The following is a 20102-nucleotide window of genomic DNA, read 5'->3' as shown; positions in this document are numbered from 1 at the left end:
TTTTGTAGTGTGTTCGGACTTCAGAGGCCGTCCAATCGGGTGACGTTTGAAGCTGGTTCGGATTTTTTTGTAATATGTTAGGGCGTCAGTGGTCGTCTAGTTACTATCGGATAAATATTTCAATTGAATGTACGATTCGCGGCTGTGAGGTAGTCGAATTTAATGCTAATTGTTAAATAGTTCTATAGAGCTGCGATGGCCGAGTGGTTAAGGCGTTGGACTTGAAATCCAATGGGGTCTCCCCGCGCAGGTTCGAACCCTGCTCGCAGCGGTGTGATGAAATTTTTTTTTTTTGTGCTTGTTCTAAGTGTTGGATATAATCTTGTCAATTGCTCACGATGGTGGTGAGAGGGTTACAACTATAAATGCAAGGAACATATGGAGTGAATGTTCTGCCAAAAAGTTGCATCACATCTTATAGTCTGGTGGTAACTAGTGTGAACTGATAGGAATGACTGGGATGTTATGGTGAGTGTTAGGAACTGTTAGGAATTCATAAATCTTTGTTGTAATTTTTTACCTTTTGTAACCTTTTGATGTGTCTACTTTCATGTTTTTATGGTTTATTAGGTTTGCAATCACATCCCTTAATTTTCTGCTGTGAAACCCATAAAGTTATATTCTGCTCTACCCTTTCTTGAACTGAGAAAATAAATATATAAAATAAAATTTACACAAGATTTAAAACTGCTATAAAGATGCACTGAAGAGTATCATTTACATTGAATGTCAATGTAATTTTTATTGTAAAATTTCTACAAAGGAAAATTATCAGAACATGAAAAAGTTAAATATACAGCAACTTTAAACTTTACATTTACATCCTATCTAAATGACAACAGTTTAATTAAAAACAATCAAATATATGTATCAATGTACACATGAATAGAAAATAGGTTTAGGATTGTGAAAATATATTTCTACGTATAAGATTTCACTATAACTTTATTAAAGGACACTTTATTTTTAAGCTGGCCCTGACAACTTTTTTTTTATTTTATTTTTTGTATTAATCTGTACGTACAGTGTCCTGTCTGGCAATGTGGCAATAAGAATAATTGTTTTGATGCCAAAAAAGAGCCCAACAGATTTTACTTTCAAAAGTGAAGTAGTGCTGCTATCACCATAGTGTTCCCCTTTATTTATGCATATAAATAGCTTTATTATGATTATGCAGGGAGTATATCTAATTATATGGACACTGCAATGTAAGTAGAACAGGAAAAGAAAACAAGAAAAAGGAGAAAAGATGAAAGAAAGAGGAGATAAAAGGGAGACAATGATAAAACGTCTTCTGTCTGCTTCATCGCCTGTAAAGACATGTAATAAGAACAGCACAACAACAGACATGGTACAAGATATACAATAAAGTAGTACCTTGATACTATCGTGGAAGTATAAGCAGTATCATTTAATCTGACATGTATACTGTGGTAGCTGAAGATAAGAATATGGGCTTTCTGTATGGAAGTGAATCTCTTAAGTACCTGGAACCAAGCACCTGTAGATGTTTGTGAGAGTGCACTTGTGCATGTAAAGTTTATCCCAAGGTAAAATGCTAAATAGTGGTTGTGAAGAGCCAAAGACCCGCCCCCCCTGAGATAGGTCAGATAGCTATCTTATCTTTTTTTGAAAAAAACAAGAGGAAAAACAGTATTGGATGCTTCTCTCCTCTTTCTTCTTTCTTTCCACTCCTTTTTGAAACCCAGACTTATTTACACATTTTCTTGTTAATTTGTTTCTTTTGTTATCACTATGTCAAATTACATGCACATGGCATTTAAAGGTCCATCAATTACTGCGCTGTAACTTCCCTTTGGGTGGAACCAAGTTTGATATGATGTAAACACGTGGCCTTTATTCCCAAAAACCAAATGTTCTGGATCCTTTATGGAACAAGCCCATTTGCTCCTAAGTTCTGCCGGCAAACACCTCTATACCTTTGTTCTGTTTGTGTACGAGGTTTCACTGAATTGCTGAGTGGATTCTCTGTCCTGGGTCTCAGCTGCCATCCAATTCTGTCCTGCAGCAGAGACACTATTTATTACTTTCCCAGGAATAACACTGAGATCTTCAAGCAGAGGGTGTAAATGTGTTCGGCTAGAGCTCCAGGCCATTAGCAGCTGTTTAGATTGGTACCAGTCATTAAAGAGCTGATAAAAAAGATGGTCTAAGGAGGTATGGTGAAGATGTTTTACTCTGTTTCTAAATGAAATGGTAATTTTAAAGCAGGAAGCTGTCATAGCTCTCCCCTTTTGGGGCTCTGAATTTTTGCTTTTCAGCTATCAAGAATTCTGGTTTGTTGATCTTTGGTTTATTTTCCAATTATATTCAAGCAGTCTTTGGTTACTCTCTGCTGCCCCTTGTGCTTGTTTCCTTTCCCCTTGGCTTCCTTCTAGTTGGTTCCACTCACACTCGCTCCTTATTCAAATCCGATTTTTTGCATTGCCGTTCACATTTCCAAATATATGTGACATGACTGTGATCTCCTGTGTGAACTGCATTCATAAAACCTAAGTGTCCCGCATGCGCAGTAGATGATGCAATGACGTCACAAGCAAGTGCGCTGTGTGTTTACAGAAGTAAACATGGATGGTAGTGCTGGAGAACTTCTAGCGATCTTCCCCAACCATAAAAACTCTATCTTTCCAAGATGGTTAAACATAAATACTACTCTCCGCATTATCGTCCACCATTTTTGTTGTTTTTCTTGCCAATTCACTGTCAGGTATTAATGACATTCAGGTCGGATGAATGGGACCTGGCTGTTCAGACACAGGTCGCATTTGAAAAGATCAGATTCATATCAGATTCAGGACCATATAACCAAGCGGCCTGGGTCGCATTGGAAAAAATCGGATCTGTGTTGTTCAGACTGCCATGAAAAGATCAGATCCAGGTCGTGTATACGCAAAAAAAAATTTGGGTCCCTTCAGGCTGCAGTGTGAACGTAGCCTAAGTCCTGGTTCTTTGTTTGCTGTTTCCTCATCTCTGGCTCCCCGTGTGAGCTTCCCCTTGAAGTTTTTTGTTTTTTTCTTTTCTTTTTTTTGTACTTTGGATTTTTGCCTCTTATTAAATCTTCAAGACTCACCTGTGCCTCCTGATCTCTACATTTGGGTCCTCAGAATCCTCCACCCCACTGACAGAAGCAGCCTTTTTGAACATTTTCTGTGGGAAATTCTTTAAAAGCGCGTTAAAGTTGTTATTTAAGCTCTATCCTTCATCTGGGTTTCCACATGTTCTACAGCAACAATGCTTAGAAAAACTAAAATAAAAACAGCCACACAGGAATGAAGTTCCAATACAGTGGAAAAATCTGAACTGTGGCTTCAAGGGAAGCAGGAACCAAAGACAGAGATCAGACTACAGCATATAGTCTGTGGGAGAGTCAGCAGCCAGACCATGGAAGTGGGTTGTATGGTTTGTTGTCAGTGAGATCTGCCGATGCATGTGGTTACATTCATTTATCAAAGAATTGACTTGTTTCTTTACCCTTTATTTACTTTGGAAAGTGCTGTTAATGCCCCCTATAGACACTTGTCCTGTCTTCTTAGCAGAAAGGAGAACATTGAGAACCAAATTGACAGCAGCTTGACTCTTTGCAGATCTTATTTTCTACCCCAGAGTTGATAATTAGATGTAAATGTATTCATCTGCAGGTAAGTGAAACCCCAGAGGTCCACGTTAAGGAACGCTGCTTCTTCACACTCTAACAGTCAGTTGTCCTTTCAAACTGATGGATGTTTTCCATGGAAACTTGTTTTTGTTTCCATTTGCAGAAATGTACCTTCTCAGACTGTCTCTATGACACATTAACCTTCTTTACTGAAACTTTTAACTGATTTGCTTCAGTGCAGCTTACATTTTAGCAGAACATTTAGAAATCCTCAGGTCACAAGTCCAAACCTAAAAGAAACTTCTCTACTGAAAAAATAGGCAATATATATATATATATATATATATATATATATATATATATATATATATATATATATATATATATATATATATATATATGTTTTTTCCTGAGACTCAAAGACATTTATCTTCTTTTCTGTCCTCTTGTACTCCTATTATGGGTAAATAATTCTTTTTTTATTGCTTGATTGATTGTTTTTGCACAAGACTGTCCCACTTGATATATATTTGATGTGTGACTCCAACCCTGATTATTTCCCTGTGCAATTAACAGATTTTATTTCATATTTTACCTCAAAGCGGATGTGTTTCACTTTGTCACTGCGCCTCCTTCCATGAAATTGGTGCCAAATCGCTGCATAGTCCGACTAAAATAGAACTGGGGTCTATCTCAGTTGGAGCTACGCAAGCTGTCTTGCAGAAAGTCCTGTCGGGTGTTTTTTAACCCCACAGATTCTTCAAGAGCACTAAAGACCACAACCTGGTCAATACGATTTTCTGTCTAAATCAAATACGATTGTTCAGGGCTTTAAGTGGCTGCACAGCAGGGTAACTCTACTAGCTACTAGCTGACTTCTGATGCTCTTTTTAAGGATGACTTTAGTTCCTCCGTTTGTGAATCAGAGTTTCTTTTTATAAGAGAACCTATGTTAAAAAGAAGTGTAAGAAGATGGTCACAGGCAGCTAAAGAAGCCCTGTTTAGATGGCACAGACTGGGATGGACACATGTAAAGGACATAAAATCAATGACTGACAATTATTATTGAGAAGTATAGAGAATAAACTTAAGGTCAATATATGAGAAAGCAGAGAAGTATACGGGAAGGGGTTGGAGAGCAAGCTCCAGCAGAACGATATCAGAGATGTTATAATTACAAAAAATAAAAACAAATGTGTGGTCCAAGATGAAGAAGATCAAAGGCTTCAATTAGAAGAAGGATCAGATGGAAGTCCTGACATAGCCAATGAACTGAATACATTTTTCAACAGGTTCAGTTCAAGAAGAAGGTCAGCATCCTTCTCTCCTGCCCACAGTCACATGGACATCCTACATTCTTTGACCGAAAGCTTCCCTCTAAAACCCCAATTTCTTCATTTTCTACCTCTGCTATTGAGTCTCCTGCTTCTTTTAGTTTTTCTCAGCCAAATTAGAACATTGTGCTGCTCCCTTCATCTTTCATTTGTCTGTTCTATCTTTAGAAGTAAAATAAAGAGGCAACTGGAGAGACTTAATTGTAAGAAGGAAAGATGGTGTCAGCCCCGGAGTCCTGAAGGCCTGTGCAGAGCAGCTCTGTGGGATTCTACAGCACCTTGTTGTGCCATATGCTATGATCATCCTTTTTGGACAGCGGGAACCAGTGTCCATATTTTATCTTGACATGATGATGTGGAATCTCTGCAACAACCCCCGTTTCAGCCAAGGCCTCCACAGGCAAGTCACAGAGGTGTGACCAACAACCATCCCCCTCTGTGTGAGGACAGACAAAACCACAGAGCACACAGAATTCTTTCTCTTTTGCTTCCTCCTCTCTTAACCTTCTGTGATCCTTGCCTCCTCTCCCTTGCCCAGGAAGCTGGGGTCCACTTTGGCTGGTTCTCCACCACAGTGGAGATGGGGGCCCCAGGGGAACCAGATCTCCAGAACCATCAAGGATAAGTCAGAATCTTTCAGAACCTAACTGCTGCAAACAGACCTTTTGCAACACATTTCTCTTGAGTTTCAGAAGTTATAGAGCGAGACTAGAGAGGAGGCCTGCCTGATGAACGACTGAGACAAAGAACACCTGGTCTCTACCCTGACTACCGAGCACCTGAGTGAACTTGGCCCCCCCACCTTCTTCAAATCAGACAAAATTAGTATCAAACATTTGTGCTCCGTTTTTGCAGGTTTGTGCAGCAAAAATTTTCATTTGTGCCGTTATAATTTTTTTAAAAGTTTAAAACTATATAATCATAGGTTAGCAACTTATATTTTTAGTTATATTTTTATGAAATTCAGAGTCAGAATTAACAAATGTTCACCGACCTTTGATGATTATGATTCTACGATTATTAATATCATTAAAATGATAGCAGTACAAAACATATATATATAATTTAAAATATGCTTTTTAAAATTTTTAATACATTTATTTTAATTATTTTATATTTAAAATTGATTTTAAAATGTTATATTTATGTATGGCAAAGATTTTAATTTGTACTACTATGATTTTAATGATATCAATAATATTTTGGAAAGGTCATCAAAGGTCAGTTAACATTTGTTTTTGCTGCACAAACCAGCACAAATGTAGCACAAACGTTTGACATGTTCTAACACAGTTAGTATGACTGTGTGTCATAAACAATATATAACAGCTGAAATAATATCTGATTAAATAAGATATTTTACCATCCTACCGGGGAGGGCAATATACATCTTACAGTATCAGAAATATGAATTCCCAGCTGGCTGGGAATAGAAATGAACATAAAATCACAACAACCTCTTCAACCTTTGTCTGACTCAGGAGACAGTCCCAGTGATGTGGAAGACCTCCTTGTTCCAGTGACAAAGAAGACTCAGCCAACAGGCCTTAGTGACTCACCTGTTGCCCTGACATCCCACATTAATAAGGTCCCAGATAGACTTCTGTTGGTTCACCTCAGCAAGCAAACAACCGGCTATCAGGAACCCCTGCAGTTTGCTTATCCCCGTGGAGTTGGATTTGATGATGCCATCATACACCTGCTTCAACAAACCCACTGTCATTTAGACAAGGCAGATGGCACTGTGAGAATCATTTTCTTTGGTTTCTCCAGAACATTTAACATGATTCAGTCTGACAGTAACGTCAGTTGTCAGAGCCGGGAAGTCAGAGATCCAGTGATTTGCTGAAGGAGCATCCAAGACAGAGTCAGGTCATAGTTCCAGATACCGTACACAGTGGGGCTAACAGGCTAGACGAGGGCAGGCAGACTCAGTGCTTGGGAAATGGTTCCAGTCGGTACACAAGCAGGCAGAGATCAGGCAGGAGTCAGAAAACAGGTCAGGCGAACAGATCAGGTGGGAACAGGCAGGCTCAGAGGTTGAGAGGCAGAACAGGTCAAGATCAGGTAGTCAGAACACAAGTAGGCTAGAATAATTCTTAACCACGGCTCGAATAATCTGGCCCTGACAACTGGTCTGAAGGCTGGTTAAATAATGCAGTCAATAATGAGACTAATACAGGTGGATAAGATGGCCGGTAATCACAACTGGGCAGAGCTAAGTAGGTGTGTGAAATTAGTAATAAGACAAGGCATCAGTGCTGAGATCATGACGCACTCTATGGTCCCCATGTAGAAACAATCATCTGATCCTGAATGTCATCAAAACAAGGACTATGACTGTATATTTCAGAAGAAAGAGGAACAAGTTGAATCCTGTTAACATCTTTAGGGAAAGAATGGAGGTGGTGGAGGAGTAGAAATAGCTTGGCGTTCACCTGGACAATAAACTAGACCGGAGACACATCTTTGAAGCCGTATACAAGAAGGGACAGAACTGATTGGAGGAAGCTTAGGTCGTTCAATGTTTGCAGAAAGATGCTGTAGATTTTCCATCACTCTGTTTTGGAGAGTCAGGAGAGTATGTCACCAGACTGTTAAACAACAAAGTGTCTTCAGTCAGAGGCTTATCCAGACCTGCTAGAAGACAGACCAGTAAAGAACATGCTTCCTGCCTACGGCTTTCCACATCCACAACAAGTCATGCTCTCAAAAATGCAATGAGTTAGTTTTAACATTAAATATGCCTTTGGGATGTATAACATATCTTTGAATAGTATTGATTAAATAAACTAACTTACCTTTCAAGTTAAACAGGACTTTCTGGGAAATCAGTGCAAGAAGTCCCAGTTACTGATCCAGCTGATGTTTCCTTTGAATTTGTTGGAATACAACTTGGGACGATGTCTCTACCTCCAAGTGACTTTTACGTATGTTTGATTATGTAGAGTCTATGCATACTTGGTCGATACCAATTAACACATCCTCATAAAAGAAATACGCTTCAGCGCCCATAGGTGCAGTGGATCCAGTTTGGATAAATCTGACTTTAATAATCAAGATGGTCCAAAGTATCCTCATGATTATTAGGTTTACAAAAATCTGTGTTTAAGCATTGGTCTGGGATGTCAAATTCCAGTCCTCAAGGCTCGGTTTCCTTTAACCATCATATGTTCCCCTGATCAGAACTACTGAATCAAATGTCAAGTTCTGCTGAGCCCTCATGAATCTATTTTTTCTGAAAGCAAATTGGCCCTCATGGACTGGAGTTTGACACATATGGTAGAACTTTAAATCCTTTCTTCGCCAAATCCACAGTTTTCATCCAGAACCAGAAACCATCTGAACCAAACTGTATTACAAGGTCACAGCGACAAGTTTTCTGTAAAAACGTTTTTTTTATTTTCAAAAATAAGACATCTACTAAAAATTTAGAGTGGTGCAGAATAGACATACCATTATACTGAAGAAAAGGGAATGTCAATATTTGTTTTATTAATTAATTTAGTATCAGACGGTTATTGTTTTTTTTCTGGACCTTAAAAACTAATGCCGTAACATTAGAAAACCTTTTAACTGTCAAATAGTACAGAATGGCAGCACCTCTTAGGCCCTAAGACTTAGGGGAAGCGAGGAGTTGAACTTGTAGTATCACCTTTAGGCCTGGAACTGATGCCTTCTTTAGCAGCTGCTTACCCAAAAAAACTCCTCCAGGACTGGAAAATAGATTCTACAATGGAAACAGTTTTAATAACACACATAATATATATATATGCCTATAAGTTTATGACCATGTAAGATACAGAAAACCTATATTTAGCCTGTAAATAAAGAAAAAATAAATCATTTTGGTCCTTTGTGATCCCAAAGTGGAGGACCTCTGGTGTTTTCAGCTGCTAGTTGAAGGTTTACAATGGAATAAAAAGAAAACAACTATTTACAAGGAAAATAGAAAATATGTTTACTTAACTGCAGAGATGTAAAGACGCCACCTGCAGTCAAAAAGAAACTCCTCTGTTCATTGTAACTGATTGCACACAAGTGATGTTATGAGTTATTTTTGCTTTTACTAATTGCTATCTGTTTCTGAAAGCACCAGGGGTCTTCTCTGCATCACAACAGTAGAAGTTAATTGTTCAGCCTGCTGTGAGTGGCTCAGATGTTTTCTACTGCAAACATGGACATATTGCTTGTTTTGGTTCTGTGATGAGCTTAGATAGACAAGAAGCAAGAAACACGTTCTGAAAGTTGCCTGAAAAAGTTTCTTGCCCTCACTGAGCCACTGATTTTCCAAATCTTTCCTTTTGTGTTCTTTGCATACCCTAAAGTCTTCGGAGGCTCCCTGCTGATCAGAACATTGCTAACCCTCCTAACCCCACACATAGGGGGGCTGATAAATGCATCAGAAAGTATCTGTTCAGCAAGCAGAACCTCACATGTTCTGATATGTGACGTCTTAAGAGTTGAGGCTGCACTCAGAGTTATGTAACAAATCATCTAGTAGTCTGATGTGCTTTTTCCTTTCATCTCCATCCATTATGGATAAGTTTCAGCCTTGCTCTCCATCAGGGCTGATGCACTCCCCCCCTCCAGCTCTGTTTCTGTGTGTGCTGTCAACTGAAGTGTGAGATGGAGAGGAAGAAGAGAGGAAAACATTAACGGCAGGAGGAGATTCAGAGGAAGGAATCATAGGATCGTCTGGCCAGGATGAGAGTATTTATAGGAGGAGAGATGAGGAGGTAGGAGAGCAGCGAGGAGAGCAGCAGAGACTGAGAGGGAGGAGGATCCTGACACAATAAGCCAAACAGGGAGACAAAGGAACGGGAGCAGGAGGAGGAGAGGGAACCATGCTGCGGAGGAAGAGGAGCGTTTCCTTTGGAGGCTTTGGATGGTGAGAGGGATTGTTTCATTGTTCTATAGAGACCGCGGTCATCTACATTCACACTTTCAATGCTTTTCAGTCTGATTGCCTCATCTGCATCAAAGTGACATCACTGTGACATCACAGTTTCCTCAGGTCAATGGGTTTAAATCCATCCAGGAGTATTTTTGTGCTTCTTCAGACCGACTGTCTTAACTACAGGGGTTGTTCTCTGTCAGCCTGGGACACATTTCTGCTCGGCTGCAGCCTGACAGGAAAACGTTAAACGGCTGCAGTTAATGAGCAACTTTCTGTGTTCTCAGGAATTTAAACTAGGTTGAGGGAGAGGCAGGGAGAGGCAGGGAGAGTCTCTGTGTGTTTATGTTTGTGTGTGTGCTGGGGGGGCGGTGTTTCTAAAACCTTTATTTATTAAGCACAGCAGACAATTCGAAATGTTTACATTAACAAATCATAATAGGAAAACACCTAGAAATGAATGTTATACATCCTATAGTAGGAGAGACAATATTAGGCAATATTTTGAAAAACTGAAGTGAAAAAATTATTAATGAAAACAATAGAAATGTGACCATGCAGGTAAGACAAGCTAAGTGTATTTACATAATAATTCATTTTTTTAATGGAAGATATCTGCTACAATAAATAACCAGGACCTGTTCAGGACTTTTTAGGACCTTACAATGACCATCCCATATTTCTTAACGAAATGAATCAGAGCATGTTAAAGGTATAGAGGAAGATCTTTTATTTCTGGGCGGATCATCTAAATAAGTGAATATATGTTTACGTAAGGCTGTCCTACATGCTCATTTCCAGTTAGCAACGCAGAATGTGTGGTGAAATACAGTTTTAATTAGTAATTTAAGCTCACCTTTTTAACCACGGTTCTTTAATAATGGCCAAGGGTCGTAAGAGAAAAAGTGTCTACCATATAGTTCCCGCTCTATATACCGATTGAGGAATTTAGGGGTTAGGGCAGACCTTTGGACACAGTAATCTTGTATGAGCTATGAAAACAGCAACTTTTAAACAGAGCGTGCACGAGGAGAAATTAGCTTGTGCACGCTCTCGCACGCGTTTACCGTAATAGGCTGTCCCTCTCGGAAGCGGGTACAGGGTTGTGCATGTGCACTTTTCTTTTAATTGGAGAGGGCGGGTCTTTTAAAAAATCCATGAAAATCCTCCACTCTACCTTTAGGCTGTTTGTTTTAGTTTCTTGTATCCCACATGCTGAGGTGAGTGAAAACTCAATCTGTGGGGATACTGAAATGCAGTCTGAGATTAATTAAATGTCACAAACATGGGGATGCTCTTACTCTGAAGGCTTGCAGTATCCTGTTACTTCCTGTTTTGGTTGTTTCTAAGCCCTGTGGTGCTGCTCAGGCCCCGTTACTGAACAGAAACCCTTTTAAACATGTTTTCTACTGCTTCACTTTTCTACTTGGCAAATTTCGCATTACGGGCTGCTCAGTGGTGCAGTGGGTAGCACTGCTGCCTTGCAGCAAGAAGGTTCCGTGTTCCATTCTTGGCCTGGCGTCTTTCTGCATGGAGATTGCACGTTCTCCCTGAGCATGTGTGGGTTCTTTCCAAAAACATGACTGTTAGGCAGACATGGGCAATGTGGAGTCAACAAGTCATCTCCATGTCATGTATTTAATCTACCCAGCCAATTAACCAGGTGAGTCCAATCTGCACCGTGAATTAACCTGTGCAGATTGGACTCACCTGGTTAATTGGCTGGGTAGATTAAATACATGACATGGAGATGACTTGTTGACTCCACATTGTCCATGTCTGCTGTTAGGTTTATTGGTTTCTCCTTAGGTGTGAGTGTGTGTGCGTGAATGGTTGTTTGTCTCTGTGTTGCCCTGTGATGGACTGCTGACCTGTCCAAGGTGTACCCCACCCCTCACCCATAGACAGCTGGAGATAGGCACCAGCACCCCCTGTGACCTGCTTGGAATAAGCGTAAAAGAAAAATGGATGACATTTTCACATGTACTTCATTTCTGGTGGCAAGGAGTGGTTTTGTTAATGGTGAACTCATTGTAGTAGATTAGCACTACAATGACGTCCTTCTCTGTCTTGCTTGATGCTTTCCCAACTCTCCTCTGCCTCCTTTGTCAATAATGGTACTTGTAATAAGTGTATATTTTTAACTTTGGAGGCGAGGGTGGTATTAGTCCTATATTTTTCCCCGCCAGTCTCCAACCCATCCATGTTTCTAACATTTATTTCCCCGTTCAGCAACACATCAGCTGAGAAGCCAACCCTGGCAATTTTTATAGTGAGAAACATGGCCTTAGAGACACCAGGGGCCATAGCCAAATACTTGCTGGGAGCCAGAATGGACATCAAATCCTAACTGAAGCTGCTGGGTAAGGATAAGGTTAAGTTTAGTAAGATCGTTATTCATGCTGTCAGGAATGAATTATGTCACATTACGCCCATCGCAGGTCACTAAAATGAGAGTTGCTTCCCACTGGATGCTTGCCAAAACAATTTTGGACTCTGTAATTTTTCTCTGACTCCCTCCCTGATCTGACCAGTGATGACAAGTTTAGCCGCATGTCATCATTCAACTGCTCGTTGTCTAGGTGGTGTCCTGATAATCGGCTACATTGATAATTGGCCAACTTTTGGGAAAAGCTGGTCTGATTCGGAAAGCTGGCATCCATCCCACTTTGGTTCTTCCTCCAAAACCCAAACATGCCAGGGTGCAGACCAGGAAGCAGAGTCATAGTTACATGCACCTGTGTGCAACTTCTCTACCGCTACCCACCCATTACCCATCGACTCAGGACCTTACACACAGCCAAAATCAAATACATTAGGAAAATCTCCTACAGGAGTAAATCTTAACAAACTTATTAAAATTAATAAGAGTGCAATTTATAAAAAAGTTGAAATAATTTAATATAGTTAATAAAATATAAGACTCGTCTTCTCTTCGAAAAGTTTATTGAATAATGATTTGTGATAAGTTTTATTTATGTTGTCTTACAGAAACTTGGCTGAAGCAAGAGTATTATGTTAGCATAAATGAGGCAACTCCCTCTACTTATGTAAATTTCCACGTACCCTGAAGTTCTAGGCGAGGAGGAGTAGCCACAATCTTTCAGTTTGACTTACTGACCTGCCTGTTAATAATTACAACTCTTTTGAACATTTAACCCTTACTTTCCCTTAGCCAAATTGAAAAGCACCAAAACCTTTTCTTTTTGTAACTTTCTATAATAGCTTCATTTCATTTGTTCTTGTTTAGCTCTAAAATCATCCTGCAGAGAAATATCAGCCGGGCTGCTGCCATCAACACCTTTTAGTATAGATGATAGACCTGGTGTTGGGAGCTGGAACTGTTTTCATTGTTTAGTCCTTTTTGCTTTTCTCAACATAGCTATGCTCTAGGCTTTTACTGTGACTTACTGTGCTGTTTTTATTTCTTTTAGCATAAAAAACAAGCTCAGAGCTCATCTGCTTAACTCTTTCTTTGAAAACCCTTCTACCACGGAACGTATTTATAGATCAGTGCTTCTATGTTTGTGTGCTTCTCTTTCTTTCTGTTAAAATCGATTTTTTTTCTTTACACTCTCACTGCATGCTTGGTGTGAGGGATTGCTTTAGAATCAAATAAACAATGCAAGTAAATGTCTACTGTCTCTATGTGAATCCGAGAGGAGAGAATCCTGCAAAATCAATCGGCGCAAACATCTGTTCAAACAAATTAATTCCTAAATTGTTTGTACGATTGATGTAGGAGAAAATGTCCTAGTGCCAATTTTTCTCCTTTTTCTAATCTTCTCTTGGGTTTTCTTTGCATTTGGAAACAAATTTTCCGAATGTTCCAGACGGACGTAGGAGTCTTGTTCAATCAGTCAGCTGTTATCCAAACCTAGTTTTTCACTGAATCACCAGGTTTGTTGTTACTTAAAAATATTTTCCTTTTTATTAGGTTACATCATTATATATTATGCAGCTCTGCAATTACAAATTACATATTAATTGGCTGATTACAGAACTATGGGTCACTACACCTGCAGCTGGCATGTTGATTTTCAGGAGACTCTGGTTTAATTTGCTGTTATTTCATTAAAAGAAAAAATAGTCAGTGATTCTATGTGAGATCAAGCTACTATTGAAATAACACCTGGAACGAAAAATGGTTGAAATATCAGCAAAGCTCTTCTAACAGTCAGACTTTCATTCATTTCACTCCATGGCAGCTCCTTGGCTTTGTTATTACACTAAATGTGGATATTTGGGTCTGAATTCATCAGAGTTTCACCATTAAAATTTTGATGTTTATGTCAGAGAGATGGAGAATGGATGAAGGGATGACAGACATGGTCTGGAGATGTGCAGCACAGGTGTGTGTGTGTGAATTAAAAGGACATTTAGCAGAATGTTGTCCTGTTGGTTGATGGTGAACTCATATTAAATTTACATCACATGTTCCGCCCCTTGCCTTTATCAGTAGTTTTTGGCTGTTTTCAGATCTAATGATTTTTCTTTTTATTTCTTATTTTATTTTCACTTCTGCAATGTTGCAGAAAGATGTTTTACAGCTCTAGTGATTTATTTCAACTGCTTGGATTTATTGGTCCTTTAATTCTGCTGTTCAGCTCGAAGTCAGCAGATCCTCGATCTCCAAACTGGAAAAGTATCTCTTTGCTAGAAGGGAGAAGATGAAAATAAAGGCATTTTATAAAAAAAAAAAAAAGTATTCAGATATTTCATAACATAATTTGTTTATAGTTTTTATGTTTTCATTGCTTTGATGTAGGAGAATTAGCTATCTAAACTCATAGATGTGACGATTTTCGCTTTACAGCAATGCATATTTAAAAATCAAAAGCATCCACTTAGATGGTCAATGTAGAATCTATGTACCAATTTAAAATTTTAAATATAATTAATCACAATAACCAATACATACTATAACAGAAGATAGAAACATGAATTACAGGCAATTTGTTCCTTTTTTATTGAATTATTCTTCTTTAAACTTTGGTAACTGTTGGGTAAGTGGGCCATTTAATACATTTTCAGCGAGTATTATTGAGCGTCAATCTTGCTAAATGTGGTTCTTCTTCCATACAATGTCCTTATTAATAATAATCAAATTGAAAAAGTTTCCCTGAAAGATTAATGATTAAACTATACATTTATTATATGTGATAAATATTTCTATTTCTTTTTGGAAGTTTGGGATAGTGGAATAAATTAAAACAAGGTGACCTGGATTAGTTTAATTTAAGGGCTGAAGTATGAGTTTGAATATTTAATCATATCCAAGTTTATGTTTATTTAAATATTCTAAAAAATAAGCATTAACATCTGATAAATATTTTCAGAACCTATTCCATTACACACCACTCTCTAATAAAAATTCTATTTTGGTTGCAAATTATTTCCTGAATGATCAATTAAACAGAAGCCTGTGAAGAATAAATGATTGAATATCAATTTAGAGAAAAATAACTTCCTGTGCGTGATTGGTGGATGATTTACAGCGAAGTTTATGTTTATTTAAATCAAACGGGTTTGGGTTTGTTTATTGTTGTTAGGGTTTTTTTTCTATAATAAAGTGATTGATTTGTGTATATATAGATAGATGTGTATATCAATTAAACACTTTATTTTAGTAAATTATCCACATTAAACACAGGAAACAACAAGAGAAAATAAAAAATTATAACAACAAAAAACAACCATAAAGAAAACCCCCAAATTTACCAAAAAAAGAATAGGCTGAAGCGAAGCTTATTCTTACCTAGCCTGTTTTTATATCTCAAAACCTACCAGGATATCTTCACAATACATATAAATTTACATAATACTGTAAGATTTTATTATTTTACGTTTTGAAGCTCTTTTAAAGTTCACCAAGAAAAAAACTTAACTTAAAATCATCATTCAATTCATTCCAAAGTTTAACAGCAATAACTGAAACACATCTAAACTTTTATCTGGCTTTTCTCTTTTGCTCATTCAAATACAAACAAACCTTGCAAATTTTATTAATTCTCTCTTAGCTTAAATATGTTCTGAATACCAGAAGGAAGATTTTTGTTCAATGTTTTATACATTATTCCCAGTATTTTTATACAAACAACATCTTTAAATTTCAAGTCATCACCTTGAATAAAAAGTGTATCAGTTGGTTCATGGTACCCCACCTTATTAATAAGCCTTATTCTTTTTTTTGCAACTTACATAATATATCAATGGTTTTTTTACTTGCTTTTGCCCACATTTCTGAGCACTAGGAAAAATAAGGCCTAACAAAAGAGGAATATATAATATGCAAGCCTTTAACATTTATTACATTTTTTATTTTAAACAATATTCCAATAGTTTTTGCAACTTTATATCGGATATATTCTATGTGATGCTTCTTACTAAGTTTATTGTTTATAATAATTCCTAAAAATTATGTTTCTTGTACTCTTTCGATTTCAACTCAATTTATGCATAGCTTTATATTATCATAGATCCGATTACCAGAGAAAACCATGAATTTGGTTTTAGTTTATTTTATTTATTTTTTTTTAGCTTTTCCTTCATTTAACGACAGCTTATTGCCAAACCATATTTTTAATTCAGCCAACTCTTTTTCTACTATGTTTTATTATTTTTATTTATTTTTATCCATTTTTTTTACATGAGATGATTTCTAAAAGTTATACAGTTCTTTAAAATTACTCTGAAAATTAGACAGAAATGTAGTGATGTTACAAAATGTTATTTGTATTTTTTCAAACTGAAGTATTGTCAAAAGTGAATACTTCAAACTGTAACTTGAGTAGATGTTTGACCCAATACATTTTAAGTAAGATTTGACCATGATTATCAATATTTTCACTAAAGTTAAACTGTTGAGTACTTCGTCAACCAGTGGTCTATTCATAAATTAAATCAAGCCTAATGCACTTAAACTTGTATTCTGTACAAGTTGATGAACCATTCTAAAGAATTTTCTGGTTGATCTCCTGTAAGCTTAAAAAAAGTTTGGCGGGTTATAAACAGGCTTGTGGCAATAAAAAGCCCTGAATTGGAGTACTTAATAAAACAGTATAGCATAACAATCATGTGTTTGGGTAAAGGTAATTTATAGTTTAAAAGCTAATGATTTAACTCAAAATTAGTTCATTTTCTACCTGCATTCATGTAACTTTTTATCTCCTTTAAGAACCGGCTTGATCTTTTTATTTGATTTAATCATGTCTGAGTTTTTTAATAACTTACTTTACTACTTTTATTTATCAAAGTTATTCTTTTTACGAACCAGTAAATTATAAACCAAACAAATAAACTGCATAGTAGATTATTTTATTAGTAGTAACACAAACTGATGAGGGAACAATAGATTATCAGCAGGTGTTTGTTTAGGGCCCCATGGAGGCGGGGGGCCCTGATACACAGACTGAGGTGCTCTCTCCAACAGTAACAGCTTGTTTGAGTTTCTTAATGCTCTGTTTCGTTTCCCCGTTGCTCTGTAGCTGCGTGTCACCTCCTCCTGTTGCAATGTAGCTCATTCTGTTCTGCCGTTTCTTGTGTCACGTCAGGCTGACATGTTTTTTGTCGGGTTGTGGATGACTGGATAGGAGGAAGGGAAGGGATGAATTTAAAGCAGCTCTCACTGAATCTGTGTGAGATGAATACTCAACAGAGTCTGCAGATTCCTTTTCAGTGTGAGACATTTTTTTTAGCTCCACTGACCTTCTTTCTTCTCCCCTCCTTCTGTTTCCTCTTGGTCATTTCCTCATTTTATCATCTTCACTTTGCTCAGTCCTTCTCTAAATCCTCATTGCCTCCTTTCCTTCCTTCGTGTCCCTCCTATACTCTTCAGCTCCTCCAATTAACCCTGTTTTTCCAGTTTCCTTGTCATCCCTCCTTCATCCCAGAGTTTAGACTAAAAGAGTTGATGTCTTTAATAATGCAGGAGGAGCCAGAGGGCAGACGAAGGTACCTCTTATATTAAACCCCCCGCCCCACCATTAGATGCTGCTGCCTCCTGCAGCAATGCTTCTCCTTTAAATTTGATCAGAAACGTGGACTCAGCTGAGATAAAGCTCTACATGTGGAGTGAAAAACGGAAAACTAAACTTCAGAAGATCATATTTCCTAAATGTCTGTTCTGATAAGTCTTGCAGACTAATGCCTCTGGATTAGAAAACCGGGAAGGAAAGGATAATAAAAGCTAATGCGAACATTTACAAGTGGGTCTTTTGAGACATTCAGCTGTGAGCAAATATAATTACAGCATCACCTGTTAACTCCCAATGTAGGTCAAGTAAAGTGATCCTGTTACACCGAGCTGCCTGAAGGACAAGGGAAGGTGTGAGGATGAAGGCTGGTCCTGATTTACTGCTGGATTGATAGTTTTGTCATGGAGCTGTTGGGTTTCTTTCCACCGCCTTCACCAGAGACAGATGGTTCTGTGGAGGACGACAGCAGCCGGAGTCAAATCGGTTTGAATCACTGGCTCTAGAGGTTCCTGAGGCCATTGATGCAACCAGGATGCCTGAAGAACCCGACCAAAGAGGAGGGACAGATGGCTATTGGTTGGTGGTGGCATTTTGGAGTTTTCTCCAGGGGGGCTTTAAATTGAAAATAGACGTATACCAACAACCAATGAAACGTATACTGAGTTTTCACACCAGTATATTTATATGAGTACCAACAACAACAACAAAATTGTAAAAAAAAAAAAAAATTATTTAAAACAAAACATAATTTCATGTACATGTTTACTTTTTGTATATAAATGTTGCCCTTCTGAGGCTTTGTGAGGATAAATCTGTGTTTTGCATGGTCCAATATTGTGTCACAAACCTAAATAATAATGCTCCAGTGTAATAATGGAGAAGCTATTAGTCAGCTTTATACTTTTTGATATTTAAAAACTATTTATTTTCAGAGAATGTGTTTATTTAACAGCAGCTATGCAAATTAACAAACATCTACCGGTAGAAAAAATACACTATATTCTATTATTTTCCATGTGAATCCCACATTGTTTATTCTTCTTCGGCTTTTCTAAAAAAGTATAAAAGTGCTTTAAATCAGTCCTTTTTGTCTTTATCCATTCTGGTTCAGATCCTGACGTTTGAAAAAATAGGCAGGCAGTCAAGGCAGCAGAATAAAGCCTTAGCCTCGCTGAATGCAGTTAGCCAAGACTGGTAGCTAAACCAGGAAAAAACAGAGTGTACCGTCTCCAAATGTCTTTTGGACTGCTTGATTAATTTTGATGTTCGGCTGATCAGGTCCAAACGGTTTCACCTCCAGCTTCTCTTTATAAGTTTTCTTCCCTCCCACAACTTGGCCTGTCAATCACCCACAAAACAACTGTGAGGACAGTTCATGTCACCTCAAGGTGCACCAGAGCTGCACCCTGAGTTCTCCTACACCTTTTAATTCCAGAGAAGCTACTGCGCATGTAGAACTTTTAACGAGAGTCAACGAGCAAACATTTTTGCTCCCTAGGATGGAAATATGTTACCAATCTGATGAAAAATGAATGAATGATGCTTTAGTCTTCATTAAAGATTAAATATTTATCTTGCAGATAGAAAAAATATATATAAATATATTCCGAAAATGTTTTATTTGTTTTTATTCAAGATCATTGGGCTGGTGGGTCGGTACCCTAGCGCCCTCTATTGGCCAGCCGCCACTGTTATGTTTATGTTTGGGTATTTAGCAGATGCTTTTATCCAAAGCAACTTACAAAGTATACACAATGTTACAATGACGTAGGCATTAGCATGAAGGATCTTGCCTAAGGACCCACACTGGCAGCTCATCCCTCCCAGTGGGAATTCGCCTCCTGTGTGCAAGTCAGGTGACTCACCACTTGAGGTAGCCAGCCGCTAAACTTAGACTCAATCCAACAGAGACAAAGTGTGTTTTAACTCACAACTAAAGCTAATGTCAGGTTTTCTGCTTGACATCACTATAACTGTAGAGCTGATTTGGATCAGATGCTGCAGACCTGTTAACCCTTTATAGGACACTCAGTGAAATACATACAACTTGCCCGAACATATTAAGATAAATAACAAAAGTGCTTCTATAAGACATTCTTGAAAAAAAAAAACTCTGTTTTTTTTTTTTTTTTGTTTGGTACAACATAACCTTAGAGGCATTAATGCTGATACAGACACTTACATTTTTTTGTTTATAAACCTAAAAATAATTGTTAACTAGGCTTATTAACTTTTGAACTTTAATTTTTAATTTTTTATTTAGCTTTTTACCTTTTTTT

The 20102-nt window shown here is 37.7% G+C and overlaps 1 non-coding gene across 1 annotated transcript; it reads left to right on the top strand.

Moving 5' to 3' along the window:
- The first annotated feature begins 189 nt into the window (after positions 1 to 189).
- On the top strand, positions 190 to 271 carry trnas-uga. Its single transcript has one exon. It is a non-coding gene; the product is annotated as a tRNA-Ser (tRNA).
- Positions 272 to 20102: the final 19831 nt, after the last annotated feature.

Source organism: Cyprinodon variegatus, unplaced genomic scaffold (assembly GCF_000732505.1).
Source record: "Cyprinodon variegatus isolate N-32 unplaced genomic scaffold, C_variegatus-1.0 Scaffold65, whole genome shotgun sequence".
NCBI classification, from domain to species: domain Eukaryota; kingdom Metazoa; phylum Chordata; class Actinopteri; order Cyprinodontiformes; family Cyprinodontidae; genus Cyprinodon; species Cyprinodon variegatus.
The sequence above is the reverse complement of the archived record's forward strand: the minus strand, read 5'-3'. Positions and strand labels throughout refer to the sequence as shown.